General features: G+C 40.6%; 1 long non-coding RNA gene across 1 annotated transcript; it reads right to left on the minus strand.

Annotated features, from left to right (window-relative positions):
• Positions 1 to 353: 353 nt before the first annotated feature.
• On the minus strand, positions 354 to 17,614 carry LOC309643413. Its single transcript, XR_014253727.1, has 2 exons — positions 1,152 to 17,614; positions 354 to 485 (listed from the first exon to the last, which is right to left on the minus strand). It is a non-coding gene; the product is annotated as an uncharacterized lncRNA (long non-coding RNA).
• Positions 17,615 to 17,657: the final 43 nt, after the last annotated feature.

Below are 17,657 nucleotides of genomic sequence, written 5' to 3' on the forward strand. Positions count from 1 at the left end.
TTCCCTTTACACTCAAAAATTATTGGTGACCTTGGGGACTTCCCCAGCGGTCCAGTGGTTAAGACTCCGGCTTCCACTGCAGGGGGTGCAGGTTCGATCCCTGATCGGGGAACTAAGATCCTGCATGCCGCACGGCGCGGCTAAAAAAAAAAAAAAAAAATTATTGGCGACCTCAAAGAGCTTTTGTCTATGTGGATAACATCTTTTGACTATTTACTGTATTAGAAATTTAAATGAATAAATTTTTAAATGTTTAGTTTGAAATGATCTAAAATAACAATAAAAATATGTTAACATAAGTAGCATATTTTTATGAAAATTAACTATATTTTCCACAACACGACAAAAATAAGTGAGAAGAGTGGCATTCTTTTTTATTTTTGAATATCTTTTTAATGTCTGGCTTAATAGATGACAGCTGGGTTTTCATATTTGTTTCTGCATCCATCTGTTACAATATCACACATCACATTGCCTCTGGAAAACTGTGAGAGAATGAGAGTGAAAAAGGCAAACCATGTTTTTGTATTATGAAAATAGTTTTGATCTCCCAGACTCTTTGAAAGAGTTTGAGGGACCCACAGAGGTCCCTGGACCACACTTTGAAAATCACTACCCTAGAGCTTTTCCTGAGAGAAAAAGCCAGAATTTACAAATATAGGAATGAGGATGATAAGAGTAATATTACTGATAGCTAACATTTATTGGGTGCTTACTATGTGCTATTCTAAGCACTCACAAAAACCTAAGAAGTGGTTACAATGATACTTTCCAGATATGGAAACTAAGGGCAAAGAAGTTAAGTAACTGGCCCAAGTTTACATAGCTAGTAAATGGTGGTGAAGTTGGGATACAAATGCAGGCAGCCCTGGCGCCAAAGCCTATCCTAACCACTGCACAATCCTGCCTCTGTAAGGGACAAAGGCCTGCAGTGAAGTGACAAAGGGTTGAGTCAACCCGCTCATCCACCCCTTCCCCCTCCTCTCCCTGCCATTTTCGATTTCAATGCTCTTTTCTCTTTCCCTGCCTGTTCAGGGAACTCTTGTTTCTTTTCATTCTGCAGTAAGTCCTTATCCATTGCCTGTTGTTCATTATTCCCACCACTCCACAGAAACTGCTCTCTCTTGAGGTACCATCGACCTTATAATTACCAGACTCAGTGGCCAATTTTCAGTCTTCATCCTCCTTGCTCTTTAAGATATGGGATATTATTGACCATTTTCTTTTATATTAAAATGTTCCCCTCTGTTGGTTATTCTGACACCAGACACTTCTATTTCTTTTACCACTTATCCAATAAAGAATTTTTTAAAATATTCTTTACAAGGTCCTCTTTCTTGGCCTGAACTGTAAATATCTTCATTCCTCAGTGTTCGGTCCTAGGCCCTTCTTTCTTCTCATTGTATAACTTCTCCAACTGCCACGTCATTCACCTCCATGGCTTTAATTACTAAATATATACTGTTGACACGCAAAGACATTATTTACAGCCCAGCCCTGTGTCATATGTCCAAATGATGCCTAGACATTCCTCAGACATCTCAAACTTAAGCCATCCAAATCCTAACCATTATCTCTCCCTTCAAACTGGCTGCTTCTCCTGTGGTCTCCGACCTGGGGAATTACACCATCATCTTCCGTGAGCCAAATGTTCTAAAATGACAATAAAAATATATTAACATAAGTAGCATATTTTTATGAAAATTAACTATATTTTCTGCAACACAACAAAAATCAGTGAGAAGAGTGGCATTCTTTTTTATTTTTGAACATCTTCTTTTACCTCACCCTTAGGATCTGCCTCAGGGTCCAGTAGGTCCTGAAACATTTCTGAAACGTTCTAGCCCAGGCCCTCCTCTTCTCCCTCCTGGATAATGATACTGACCTCATTAGTTGTTCACTTCCTTCTAGTTCTGCTGTGGGCAGTTCATCCACAGCAGCCAGAGTTGCTGCCCCACGTGGCTCTAGGTACCATCACTCCATTGCAAGCTCTATTACTGGGGCTGGCTGGAGTTGTGCAGCACTGAGGCTTTGTATGCGATACTGTTGGAATGTGCCTTCTAAATCCCAGGCGTGACCATGTTTCTCCATATCCTGAAACCACTTCCATGATTCCCTGTTGCCTTCAGATTAAAGCCCAAACCCCAACAGTGTCCAGTTATTAAACTTACTGGTGTAAAACAATAACCATTTTGTTAGGCTTGTGGATTCTGTGGGTCAGAGATTTTGGAAAGGAGGAACAGTTTGTCTCTGCTCCTTGATGTCTAGGGCCTTACCTGGGGGTGTCTCCATAGGCAGTGACTGGACTCATTCATTCGCGTGTATGGTGCTTGGGCTCAGGGAGAAGATTAGGACTGATGACTAGAGCACCTAAGCCCAGCCTCGCCTCGTGCATTGGTTTCCTCTTAGCTTGGCAGCCTCAGGGTAGGAAGATTTCTTACATCATTTCAGAGTTCCAAGCGCAAGTGCTTCCACAAGGTGGAAGGTACACGGCCATTTATGGCAGCCTCTGAATTCACACAGTGTCACTTCTACTACATTCTGTTGCTTATGAACAAACTAGTCCAGATTCAAGGGGAGAGGACGTAGACATCACCGCTCAACTGGAAGAATGTCAGGTCACAGTGTAGATGAGCGTGTGAGATGGGAGATACTGTGGCCGTCGGTAGAAAATACAATCTGCCACACAAACTACACCAAACGCTGCCCACAAGCCCAGTCACTTCATTGACTCATCTCATTCACCTCACACATCCGATCCAGCAGTGGATCCTGCCAGTTCTGCCTTAAAAATATATCCAGAATCTAGTTACTTCTCAGCATCTTCACGGCTGCCACCTGGTTCAGGCCACCATCATTCCTTGTCTTACTGGTCTCCCTTGCATGCCTCTTGCTCCTGCTGCAATTTATTTCCCACCCAGCAACTGAAGAAATCCTTTTAAAACTAGGTCAAATCACCTCGGAGTAAAAGCCAAAGTCCTTACAATGGCCTACAAGGTGCTACACGATCTACATTTCCACTTACCACCCTCACCTCATCGCTTACTACTCTCCCTCCCCTACTACTTTCCAGCCATGTGGGCCTTTTTTGCCTTCCTGAAATGTGCCAGGCATTTTTCCATCTCAGGACTTTTGTACTTTCTGTTCCTCCTAGTTAGAATGCTCTCCCCCCAATTATCCTTCATTTCCTTCAGATATTTGCTCGTGTCACCTTTCGAGTGATAGCCTCCCTGCCCAGGGCCACTGCATATAGTTGGGCTGTGGCCAAAGGGACAAATAGGTCTTAAAATCCAGCCTCAGTACATGATACACAGGAGGCACTCAATAAATATTTGTTGAATAAATGGATGAATGAACAAAAGAACAAACTATTAAGTCAGACACGTATGACTCCTAATTCAGTATATATCCTTAAGGAGGAAGGGCCATTTCTTAACTTCATCTAGAGCACCTTCTCATGGTGTCAGGGCCTCGCATTATTATGCAGAGCTCTGTTGGTTTCTCTCCCCTTATTTGGCTTACAGATTGTGCTCATTCTGGCTTGCTGAGAAAAAGAAGCCCGGTGCCTCTTTATGGCCCTTCCTCAGTTGCACAAAGCCTTGACTAAGGCTGTGGAGATTACTCTAACGCTCTTAATGATTGAATTATATTCTTAACTCAAAACCACGTCTTCCTTGGTCTCTACAAGGGAGCAGGAAAAGGGGTTGTATTATCCTTGCTAAGAAACAAGATTATTCTAAACCATGCTATTGGGTCAACTGGTTAGCCATCTGGAAAAAAAATTTGTTGGATTTCCTACCTCTATTCCTAAATCAAATGGATAAATTCCAGGTTATTTTTGCACTTAAATGTAAAAAATTGAAACTAGTACAAAAAGAAAATACAGTGAATATATAGATGAGAGAGATGTTTCTAAGCATACAGCAAAAGTCATAAATCATAAAGGAGAATAGATACGTTTGACTTACACTGGAATTTAAAAAGCTTCCATGTGGGCATTTAGGAATAAATACAGGTGAGGTAGATTATAAAGTAAAATAAGAGAATGATTAGCACAAAATTCTATATGATGATTACCTTTGGGGAGAAAGTTACCCAGCAATTTTGTTTCTATAAATTATCCTTTGGAATGAATAATACAAATTTCTAAGGATATATTTGCAAGAGTGTTAATACCAGTATTTTTATATCGGAAATAACACACTAAAGTTCATTAAAAGGGAACTGATTAAATAAATTATGACATACATACAAACACATATATTAAAGATGATGTTAGTCTAGATATATTAACGTGAAAAGATGCCCACAATATTTTTTCAAATGAAAAAAGGAAATTAGAGAACATCATGTGTACAGTGGTCCCATCTGTGTGTGTGTGTAAGTGTGCGTGTAGTTAAACTAAGAGAGAGGTATGTGGAAGGAACTATTAATAGTGTTTATCCTTGGTATTTCTGGACACGTTTGGCTTCATTTTCTTAGTTTTCTGAATCATTGGATGTTTATTAACATAACATACAATTTTCTCAGTAACAGTTTTTAAAATTTGAAAAATATTAAAATAATATTTTCATTAATTAAAAAATAATTAAATATATCTCATTCCTGTCCACCCAGGATTTCCATATAGCCCGAGAAACATAGCACTCTCTGCACTTTTCTCGTTCTCTACCTTGAACCCATGCTGCCCACCCCCACGCCCCCAAACACACACTTGTAAGTTTGGGCCACTGTGTTGCATCTTGTTTCTTCTGGTAGAACTACATAATTTCCTGCCCCATAACTAGAGCCATTCTGAAAACCCCAGTTGGCTGGACTCAGGGCATACTGCCCAATTTTTGCATCAGAAAGAATAATTGGGTGAAAGAAACAAATTATTCTAAAACATAGAGAATATTACTCAGCCATAAAAAGGAACAAAATTGGGTCATTTGTAGAGACGTTGATGGAACTAGAGACTGTCATACAGAGTGAAGTAAGTCAGAAAGAGAAAAACAAATATAGTATATTAATGCATATATGTGGAATCTAGAAAAATGGTACAGATGAACCAGTATGCAAGGCAGAAATAGAGACACAGATGTAGAGAACAAACGTATGGACACCAAGGGGGGAAAGCGGGTGGGGGGAGGGAGGTGGGGTGGTGGTGGGATGAACTGGGAGACTGGGATTGACATACATACACTAATATGTATAAAATAGATAACTAATAAGAACCTGCTGTATAAAAAAATAAAATAAAATAAAATTCAAAACAATAAAAATAAAACATAGAGAATAGCACAGAAGGGAGTCTAACCCTACTAAATGTTAAAATGTACAACAGAGCAGCTATAGTCAAAATAGCACAGTATCCTTCTGTAAATTAGACTGTGATGAATGGAACAGAAGTATGTCAAAATTTAGTACATAACAAAAAGAGACACCACTGAAATAACTGAATGAGGATTACTTAATAAATGTTATCATGGTAAGTGGTGTGTAGCCCAGACTAACTTCCAGATGAATGAAAGAGTGAAATACAAAAAAGTAGTAAAATATATTAAAAAGCAATGAAATAAAAGAGAAATTAGCATCAGATCCTGGAAGGAAAATCCTTGTAAGCATTGATGCAATAGAATAAATCTGGCCAGCCAATCAACTCTATGAAATTAAAAAATTTTCACTCAATGCAAAATGATATTACTAAATTGCTGTACTTGAAATATATGTGTAGCAAATATGACTAATAAGGAGTTAATATGTACACCAATCATATCATTGGGTATATATTAAATACATCAAAACCTCAACACCTCTATAGATACATATTTTAAAAACTATACACAGTGAAAAGATGAAGGAAAGTTTTTTTTTTAATTTTTATTGGAGTAGCTATTATATAATTAGTGCTATGCTTGCCATTATGTTAGAGTACAAGATAATCACCACCATCAAGTAAGGGATCTCAGGGTGACAAGATTTATACACATGTAATACCTAAATAGCCATCCCAGGCTTAACACAATTTACAGGCCAAAATAAAACACACCTGGTAGCATGTACCGTAAAAATTTGAGGAATTTCAGGAATTCCTGTTCAGATGATGGAAAACCTCAAAGAAGAATCTTGGAAAGCATTAGCTTTTTTTTTTTTCAGCATTAGTATTAGCTGAAACAGGAAATTTTGCTCCCTTGGGCAAAGGGGCAGGTGGAAATTGTGGAGACCACAGTTTATTCCATTCCTATTTGTATGTCCTCTCTATGCCCCATAAAGTCTGAAACCTGTTGTTGTTCTTATTTATATTTTGGTCTTTTGCACTCACTGTGTGCTCTTCAAAGACAAGAACCAGGTCACATTCACCAGTGAGTCCCCAGCACCAAGTCTGTAGCTGGTATAGAATAAATGGTCAGAAGGTAGATGCTGAATGGAAGGATGAATGGATGAGGCAGCATCACCTAGATCTGAGCTCTTGGAGACCCACAGACCATTCCTGTTCTTACCTCCTTCCTACATTTCCTGTTTAACTTTCCTCTCTACCATATAAGTATGCTTAATATATATGTTGTTTGCCAGGATACAAGATGCAAATAAGTGCTGGGGAAGTAACAAATTAGAGTCACTTGTCCTACCTATTTCCCTAGGCCCTGAGGTCCTGGCTCTGCCAAGGGCTCCCTGCCCAGGGCCAGAAGCTGCTCTCTCTCTTGCCAGCTTGCCGTGCTGACAGCTCTAATTGATAAATGAACAGTCTGTGTTTATATGTAGGCGAGAGGTTCTCAAAAGAGTATTTGGGCTCCTGCAACCCCAGGAAGGGAACACGATATTGTGTAATCAGAAACTACCACCTCAGCAGAAGAGGTCAGCCCTGGATTTTCTATTACAGGAGGGGTAAATTCGGAACCTGGAGGCATTCTTGGAATTTTGGTTCACAAAGTATTGTGGAACCCTTCTGATCGTTGGGAATGTGGACGAGCTTTGCTCTCAGAATGCAAGTTCCTATATAAACATAAAGGCTTGCAAAAGATAAATTGGGTAGTGGTGGTGTTTATGGGCTCATATTCACAACATGAATCTTTAAAGTTCATCCATAAATAGATACTTGTTGGACATGTGCATGTGAGGTAGAGAAATCAAGAATTCTAAAACATGACCATTAAAGAGGTGGCAATTTTATTGAGGAATAAATCAGGTAGTCACAACATGTAATTAAAAATGCCAGGCTAAAAATAAGGATCACGTAATAGATGCAAGCACTCAGGAGAAGAAAAAAATCATTACTCCCAATGTGCTTAAAATAGATGAATTTGCAAATGAATATTTAGATCATTGAAATCAGGATAGACCTAGGAAACTTCTGGAGAAATTCGGAAACTATCAATATTTTATCAGCCAGCTCTAACCTCAAGTTTATTCTGCAAAGTCTCTTTACGTTAAAGATTTTTGGCCAAAAGTTGCTGGTCAACACTAATAATTGATAATATGTTCACCCACATAGTCTTGATTTCTCATTAGTATAATCATTTATTACATAGTTGTATTTTAGTTTCTGATTGATCCATTTATAAAAGCTAATGTTTTAGCCTTCGTGTTTTTAACTTTTATTAAGAAAAATATTTAAACAGAAAAGTAGGAAGACTAGTATACTGAACAGTCATATTCTCATTACTTGAGTCCAAAACTAGTTAACATTTTGTCGTATTGACTTTACCAATATGTATATATGTGTGTATTGCTAAACCATTTCAAAGTTAATTTCAGTTATCATGAGAGTTTATCCTTAAATATTTCATCTTGTAGCTCTAAAAAATTAAGAATATTCTCCCTATTAACCACAATACCACCATTACGCCAACAAAATGAACGATAATTCCCTAATGCTAACATCTAGCACACATTCATGTGTTCCCAACTATTCCAAATGTATTCTACAGCTGTTTTAGCTTGTTTTTTAAATGCTCATTGAAATCATCATTACCATTAAATTACTACTGTTAGTATCACTTGTATTCTTAATTACATAATATCCCCTCGTATTTTGTGTTAGGCTTACGCCTAACACAAAAGAACTCTGGGTATCTCAGCCCTCTTTACAAGTCCTGGCTAGACTCCTTTCCCCATTTTTGGCCTTTGTTCCTCACCTTCCTTTCACCTGGCTTCAAACTTTTAAATTTTGTCTGATTTTTGTTATCTCTCCGACCTGACACCATTGCCATCTTCAGTCTTGGCTTTGGCTCTCTTCTGGACTGCTTTTGGACCCTGCTTTGGATCTCTTTCTCTCAGCTGTTCTACTTTGCTTGACCAAACCAGTGCCAACATTGGCCAAACTATGCCACTGAGGTCTACTGGGGTCCCCATCTAGGGAGATGGGACACTTTTGCATTTAGCTCATGGCGGGTGGGTTAGAGGGGATTTCAAGCACCATGGAGGATCCGATGATCATAGTTCAGCCCATGCCAGTCTTGCCCTGTATTTGCTGTTGCTGACCACCCTTCCATGGCCTCATTCCTGCTCCTATCTCTCCATCTGGCATCTTCAAATTGATGCTTCATTGAACTATATGTTTGGTACTATGCTCCAGGCTCAACTACAAAAAGGGTTTTTCTGCATTCCAGTTGTACTTGGGCAGAGTCTTCCTTCTTAGAGTAGATAGAGAAGGGCCAGATCAGGACACACAGGTGCCCAGCGAAGCTAATGATTTGATGCTCCATTAAATCAATGCTTAAGGAATATTTGTTTGATGTTTCTTTAGAGGAAGAGTTATGTACTGTGTGGAGAGGCATGGAGAAGGACTATAGGTGTCACATACCACTTGCACATTTGACTCAACACAACAAAGGTTTGCAGTTAACTGGCCCCACTCTTCTTAAAAAATAGTTGGAGAGAAGAGATGAGGCAATATTGCTGAGGTTGAAATGGAGGGAGGGGCAGGGAGAGAGGACAGTGACCCACATCACTTCATTCCAGCTGTTCCTGGGGCAATGTGTCCAAAGCCAGCTACTATTAGTCCCATGCTGCCCACACTCTCTGAGTCCCTTGGCCTCTCTAGACAAGACCAACAACCAGAGCATCTCCTGAAGGACACATGCCTGCTATCCACCAACATTGCTTGGCCCCATAGGACCCCAGCTCCCCTGCCACTTCAATGCCAGAGATCCCAGATGTATACAACCTACAGGGAGGCTGAGGAGCTGCCCCATTATCACCACCCTCCCTAGTAAAGTGCCCAGTTGAACTTGTGCCCAGCCTAAGTTCTTGCCAAGCAGCTGCATTCCCTCTTCTAGCCTGAAGCTGAAGCTCTTCTCACAAACCCTAACACCAATTTCCCAGCAAGACTCCAATGATCTTTGTAAAGAACTCCCACCAAGACTACCAAGGCCTCAACATAATTTATCATCATATCTAGGGGCATTGATATTACTAATGCTCATTCACTCCTTTCCTACTCTGAAAGCACCACAGTTGACTCATTCAGAAGGCAGTGTGATTTGTTAGGTCCCTGAAAGTTGCTCTATAATCCAGATGCTGCAGGCTTTAATCTCTGCCCTGACCTTAGCCAGTCTGGTATTTCATAGACTCTTAGCTTATTACAAAGTTATGGGGGCAACTGTATCTCATGGGGGATGTCAGGTCTGGTAACCTCAACTCTGTGCCCATTTCTCATGGAAGATAACCCCAGTGGAGGTCAAATATTATCCCAGGAAATGGAATTCCAGCCTAAAATCAGCTTTTAGTCACGGTTTCCTAAGGGACCCACATCTGAGGCTAAGACACACATACCATCATAGCCTGTAGCAGCTGCCACATGCAGGGAGCTCTGTTCACACCAGGCAGGCCGCCTCTTTTTAATGCTCTGAGTTTTCAATCTCATACACTCCAGACAGCCAAAACTGCCTGTGTTCAAGGAGCATGTGTTCAGGTTGATGCTCTGTCACCGTGCTTCTTGGCTAGCTTTAACTAGCCCTGAATATAGCCTATAAAGTACAGAATCAAAAATGACATCCTGTGCATTACTGCTATGTGAGACTTTCATCCTGAAGTCAAGGAATGTGTGGGAAGCGTGAGGAATTCATGCATCCTTTCCAACTCCCAGCGCTTCCTTTCATGCTTCTGACCCAACCTCCTATCGTGGACATTTTCCATATTAACCCCTATCTGTGCCTCCACAGCCAATCTGTTAATCAGTGAGGTCATCTTCCTTCAGAGTCATTTGACTTCTGACCTAGCCGCCAGTTCGCCTCCCAGTTTAGAAGGGTACATCCTTGTCTACCTGAACACTGCCCACCAAACACAGTGATGACCAAACAGAGCATCTCATTCAAAGGCTCAAAGGAAACCTACTATAACCATCAGTGTGCCTCTGCAGAGCTCCTCGTCCCTGCAGGGTTTATGTTCAGCTCTCTAGACAGAGCACTCCCACCATGTTTCCACATCCCCCTGCACTACCAACCTGCATAGTCATGATGCTTCCACTACTCTCATGTCCACTTGACCTGGAGCCTTCAAATCTACCAGACCAGCCTGTGGGTCAGAACTGAGAGAACAAGAAAGACAAGGATTGCTCACTTCAATTCGGTTCCTGCCCTAGGAATTAACTAGCATCCTCAATTTTACTTCCAACCTGTTTTCATCCCAGCTCTCCTCAGCTCTTGATTCTTGACTTTGCCATCATCTGAGGCTCTGTTCCTGCCCTTTGTGTCCACTGAATGAACCTGGTTTTCTGGGCTTGACCCATCAACTTATTAAAGACTCGGCCTTGTACTCACTGCTCTGGTACATCAGCCATGATAGGTAAGGTCAGACTGTGGTAACAAACAATCCCAAGATCTCAGAGCCTTAATATAACAAAAGTTTGTCACTCATTCTCTATGTCCAGTGTGAGGTGGCAGGGGGCTGTGCTCATTGTAGTTACTCAAAAGACCCAAGCTGATGGAGGCTCCATCTCCACACCTGTTACATGATCACTGTGGTAGGAAGAAGATGTGGCATATAATATGCTGGCTCGTCAGACGCCTGTTCAGAAATAACACATATTGCTTCCATTTACATTTCATTGGCCAAAGCAAATCACATGTCCATGCCTAACTTTAAAAGGGAAGGAAAAGTACAATCTACCATGAGTCTAGAAAAAAATACTGGAGTATTTGTTAATGATCTTAACGAGAGGCCCAGGACCTATTTGCTATGGCCCATTTGGTTGTCACCCCTAGTCAAGACCCATCCAGTGCCCCAGGCCCCTCTATCTCTCTTTGTTCTTGGAAGAAATTTCCATTCTTTCACCCCTATTCATTCATCCTGCATTGGCTCTACAACCTGGCTCCTGCTCTCTGCGTTTCCCCTGAGATGAGCTCCCAGGTATAAGATCCCTACTTTTGCCTCTCATTCTGGTCTCTACCTTTTGGCTTCAGCCCACATAAAAATCAGAAAGACTTGCTCTGCCCACATGTCATGCCTGGAACCCACCAAAGCTAGACTCGTCCTTGTCTGTCCCCCTTCTGACAGTGGAGGTTTAGCTACTCAGAGGCCCAGACTTGCAGCTGGAGGACAAATACCAAAGCTGTGTCCAAGGAAGAGTGCCAGGGCTGAGGAACTTGGCCAAATCTAGCCATCATGCAAGGAGCCAGAGCCAAGAAATAGGATCCTGAGACAAGGTCAGGGAGCCGGGGAACATGAGAGCAAAAACCAGCAGGGTGAACACTGCAAATAGAAACTCCGTAAACAGGGTCCCATATTCACACCTTATGGGTTTCTAATTAAATCTCTTTAATCAAACTAATGCCTATGCATGTTTTACAAAATCAGTTGGTTTTCCAGGGCTTCCAATGAAAATCACCAGTCCCCTCCTCCATCCTTGAGGCAACTTTTTCAACCTTTTTACCTTTTCTTTTGATGTATCCTCATGTATTAATAATTTGGTTATATATTTATTCTTGGATTTTTGTTTTTTAGTTTTAGACTATCTATTTAGTCTATCTAATGCCTTTCCACTGTGAAATAAGGGGAATTAGCTCTCTTATGCCACTCACTACATACTTTCCCTCTCCCCGTCTTCCCAGTGTGAATCCATATTCAGTGCCAACATGATTCTGACTATGTAAATATTGTCATAGAGGCAACAGGGCATAATAAGAGTAAGAACTCTGGAGATTACAGTATCTGGGTTTGAATCCTGCCTCCACCCCTAGCTGTGTGTGATAGGCTAAATAATGTCTCCTCAAAGATGCTGATGCCCTAATTTCCAGAACCTGTGAACATTTTACTTTACACGCTAAAAGGGACTTTGTAGCTGTGATTAAGTTAAGGATTTTGAGATGGAGCAATTATCCTGATTACCAGGTGGGCCCAGTGTAATCACCAGGGTCTTATTAAGAGGAAGGCAGAAGAATCAGAGTCAGAGAGATAAGAGGTGAGGATGGAAGCAGAAGTCAGAGGGAGAGAAAATGCTACACTGCTGGCTTTGAAGATGGAGGAAGGGGCCACGAGCCAAGGAATGTAGGTGGCCTCCAGAAGATGGAAAAAACAAGGAAATGGGCTCTCCCTTAGAGCCTCCAGATAGAACGCAGGCCTGCAGACACCTTGATTTTAGCTCATTGAAACTTATTTTGGACTTCTAGACTCCAGAACTGTAAGATAATAAATGTGTATTGTTTTAAACAGTTAAGTTTGTGGTAATTTGTTACAGCAACAAGAGGAAATGAACACACTGTGTGACAAGGTATTTAACCTCTTTGTCAAAGATTTCTTATTGGCAAAATGAGCTACTGTGGGGATTAAATGAGTTAATAAATGTAAAATATTTAGAGTAGTGCCTGGCATATAGTAAGTGCTATGTGTGTATTTGCTATTATCGTTTGTAGCTAAGCCACCAAGAGTAGTATAATTATGTGCCTTTTCTTTTGTCTTTTTCTAACACTTATAATTCCCTCTTAGTCTTCTATGAATTTATCACTAGCTAATCCGCAGCTATAAAATTGCCTGTTGATATGACCATACATATAGCTGACATATCCATTCCATTTTTTTCTGGGAGACATCACTCCTGGAGTCCCAATTTCTCTTCTTCACTGCAAGCAGGTTGCTCTCTAGGCCTGTTGCACAGCTACTGCCCCTTCATTGTCCTTCTCGGGATTCCCTTCATTTTTCTCTTCTGTTAGATCTCCTGCTTTCCTTGGTTCTGTGTCTTCCTCTTTCTTCTTCTTATTATTATGTTTTTAATTAATTAATTAATTAATTAATTTATGGCTGTGTTGGGTCTTCGTTGCTGTGTACGGGCTTTCTCTAGTTGTGGTAAGTAGGGGCTACTCTTCGTTGCAGTGCGCAGGCTTCTCATTGTCATGGCTTCTCTTGTTGCAGAGCACGGGCTCTAGGCGCGCAGGCTTCAGAGTAGTTTAAACCACTCTGGTTTAAAGCTTTGTCTGATTAAGTAATTTAAACAGAGCCTACAAGGAATGCTTAGCTCCTTCAGAAAAAAAATTACTTGTCTGCCTACTAGCCTCCACTATACCCCCCAGAAACACACTTTCAAGCATTGAAAGAACACTATCAACAGAGAAAAGGCAACCCACAGAATGGAAGAAAATATTTGCAGATCATATATCTGATAAGAGATTACTGCCCAGACACATACAGAACTCATACAGTTCAAAAGCAAACAACAACAACAAAAACCAGCCTAACTTTAAAATGTGCAAAGAACTTGTATAGATATTTCTCCAAAGACATACAAATGTCCAAAAAGCACATGAAAAGATGCTCAACATCACTAATAATTAGGACAATGCAAGCCAAAACCACGAGATACCACTTCACATTCATTAGGATAGCTCTTATATTATAAAAAAAAAAAACAGAAAATAGAAAGTGTTGGCAAGGATGTGGAGAAATTGGAACCCTTATGCATGGCTGGTGGGAATGTAAAATGGAGTAACCTCTGTGGAAAACAGCAGTTCCTCCAAAAATTAAACATAGAATTATCATATGATCCAACAATTCTGCTTCTGCGTATATACCCAAAAGAATTGAAAGAATGAAAGAACTTGAACAGATATTTGTACAATCATATTAGCATTACTCACAATGCTCAAATTCTGTTGGCAGATGAATGGATCAACAAAAGGTGGCATATATATATGCAATCAAATACTATTTAGTTTTAAAAAGGAATGAAATTCTGATGCATGCTATAATGCTTTACAACATGGATGAACCTTGAAGACATTATGCCTACTGAAATAAGCCAGACACAAAAGGACAAACATTGTATGATTCCACTTACACAAGGTATCCATAGTAGTCAAATTCATAGAGCAGAAAATAGAATGGTGATTTCCAGTAAATGAGGGAAGGGGAGGATGGGAAGTTATTGGTCAATGGGTACAGAATTTCAGTTTGGGATGATGAAATCATTCTGAAGATGGACAGTGGCGATGCTTGCACAGCAAGGTGAATATACTTAATGCCACTGAACTGTATACTTTTAAATTTTTATTTATTTTACTTTTGGCTGCATTGGGTCTTCGTTGCTGCTCGCGGGCTTTCTCTAGTTGCGGCGAGCAGGGGCTACTCTTTGTTGCGGTGCATGGGCTTTTCATTGAGGTGGCTTCTCTTGTTGCGGAGCAGGGGCTCTAGGAACGAGGGCTTCAGTAGTTGCAGCACGTGGGCTCAGTAGTTGTGGTTCGTGGGCTCTAGAGTGCAGGCTCAGTAGTTGTGGTGCACGGGCTTAGTTGCTCTGCAGCATGTGGGATCTTCCTGGACTAGGGATTGAACCCATGTCCCCTCCGTTGGCAGGTGGATTCTTAACCACTGCGCCACCAGGGAAGTCCCTGAAGTGTATACTTGAAATGGTTAAAATAGTAAAAATTTGTTATGTGTATTTTACCACAATAAAAATAAAAGAAATACCCTTAAAGAATGAAGATTTATCACTAGGACAGCAGTGGGATGTGGGGAAGGGTTGGTGGACTCCTCTTGTCTCCCTCTCTCCAGATGACACCATCCCCTATAACTACATGACTGGTTATTGTCTCCTTTCTGTCCCTATGGACTCCTATCTAGTCTGTATACTACCACCAAATATCCACAAAGCTACCTTCCCCTTGTCTTTTGGCTTCCATAGTTTCTGATAAGAAGTCTGATGTAGTTCTTGTCTCCCCCTCCCCACCTCCACCATGTGATGTACCTTTTTTCTCTATCTGCTTTTAAGACTTTATCATTAGTGATATCCAGTCACGAAGTTATAAGAGACAGTGTCAGTAGTATGGAGGGAAGCAACAAGAGCCCACCAACTCTTCCCCACATCCCATTGCTATCCTGGCAATAAATCTTCATCCTTGAAGAGTACTTCTGATTGTGCAAGGACACCATACTGACCTGAAGACTCTGTTTTTCAAAGCTGTGGATCATGTAAGTCCCTCTCTCACTATACACCTGAAGCCACCTTAGGAAAATAAGCAGTGGAGGGTATGGGGAAGTCATCTTGGAGACAGATTTTTTTTTCTAAAAGAGACGTGTTTCTTGTAAGATCTATTTATTTAATCAGATAAAGCTTAAAACCAGAGTACACAATCCTAAAAGGATATATACCTAATAACCCAAGTTGGAAATGCAAGAAGCAATATGACTAGTGATTCTAGAGTTGTGCAGCATAATGGCCCTGGGGATGGTACCCTCTTCCCTTTTCTTCACCTTATTCATGTCTCTGTTCAATGCTCCTTCCTCAAACAGCTCTTAAACTATTAAACCTAAAACAGCCATTCCCTTAAACATTTCTTAACCCTGCTTTATTTTTCTTTGTAGTGCTTAGTCAAAGCATATTTTATTGTTTAAAATTTTTTTTTTAATTTTATATTGGAGTATAATTGATTTACAATGTTGTGTTAGTTTCAGGTGTACAGCAAAGTGATTCAGTTATACATCATATAAGTATATCTATTCTTTTTCAAATTCTTTTCCCATTTAGGTTATTACAGAATACTGAGTAGAATTCCCTGTACTATACAGTAGGTCCTTGTTGATCATATATTTTATATATAGTAGTGTGTACATGTTAATCCCAAACTCCTAATTTATCCCCCCCCCCCCCAGCCACCTTTCCCCTTTGGTAACCATAAGTTTGTTTTCTTAATCTGTGAGTCTGTTTGATAAGTAAGTTCATTTGTACCCTTTTTTTAGATTCCACATATAGTGATATCATATGATATTTGTCTTTGTCTGACTTACTTCACTCAGTATGCTAATCTCTAGGTCTATCCATGTTGCTGCAAATGGCATTATTGCACTCTTTTTTATGGCTGAGTAACATTCCATTGTATATATGTGCCACATCTTCTTTATCCATTCATCTGTTGATGGACATTTAAGCTGCTTCCATGTCTTGGCTATTGTAAATAGTGCTGCAATGAACATTCAGGTGCATGTATCTTTTTGAATTATGTTTTTCTCAGGGTATATGCCCAGGAGTGGGATTACTGGTTCACATGGTAGCTCTATTTTTATTTTTTCAAGGAACCTCCATACTGTTCTCCATAGTGGCTGTACCAATTTACATTCCCACCAAGAGTGTAGGAGGGTTCCCTTTTCTCCACACCCTCTCCAGCATTTATTGTTTGTAGACATTTTGATGATGGTCATTCTGACTGGGACATTTTATTATTTATTGTTTACTTGTTTATTGTCAGTTTCCTCAGCTAGAGAATAAGCACCCTAGGTGCATCTTCATTGTCTTGTTCATATCATATACCCAGAGCTTAGATCAAAGCCTGGAACATCATAGCATATGCTCAATAATGTTTGTTAAATGAATGAACTTATTTAATTATTTATGTATTTACTTAATTATTATATTTAATATATTACATATATTTATTTAATTACTGTATTATTTAATGAGCTTACTTAGCTGTTCTTGTCATTTTTATCATGTATCCACTCATTTTGCAATCACTTACTAAGCTTCTACTTTGTGTTATGTACACAGTTAACATGAGAGGTGGGGAGAGACAAAGATGTGTAAGGATTTCCATAAAGAAATCCCCACTTCCTGAAGGATAAAATTCAAAGTCCTTCGCAAGCAAAGATTGGACACCGTAAATCCAAGGGGATAGTAAGGTTTTATACATTTTTTAACATTCAGGAAGCTAGATTTGTCTCTAGAAATGTGAAGAGTGCCTCTGCTTCCCTCCAGCCCCTCCAAGGAGCGCAACTCCCCAAATTTCCTCAACGGAGGGCCGCACCTTGTCCCAGTCAGCCTTGCTCAAAGCTCCTCCCTTGGTAATTGACAGCTGGGGGGAAACCCACTGAGGCCCGCCTCCACGCCCTTCCATGCTAGGCTGAGTGGCGCAACCCAGTGGGAGCGGCTGCTGGCTCAGCCAATGGAAGAAAATGGGAGCAAGGGCCTGTGTAAACAAACCCAGAGGTGCTGCGCCTTGGGCTCCTCCCCCACGTGGGGGCCCGAAGGATCCTTGGCCCAATGCCTATACTGGACTAGCGTAGCGTCCTTTCAGCCAATCAGAGCTGGTGTCTCTCTCAAGGAGGTGCTCCACCCCGAGGGGAAGAACTCAGGGAGCGAAAAGACAGACATTAACACCAATCAGAAGCTGGAACTTCTGAGGGAGTGGGCGGGAACTTCTTCACATTTAGGCCAATAAGCAGCACACGTGCCCTTCTAGGTGACTGAGCGGCAT

This window comes from Balaenoptera physalus, assembly GCF_965194825.1.
Source record: "Balaenoptera physalus genome assembly, chromosome: 15".
NCBI lineage: Eukaryota > Metazoa > Chordata > Mammalia > Artiodactyla > Balaenopteridae > Balaenoptera > Balaenoptera physalus.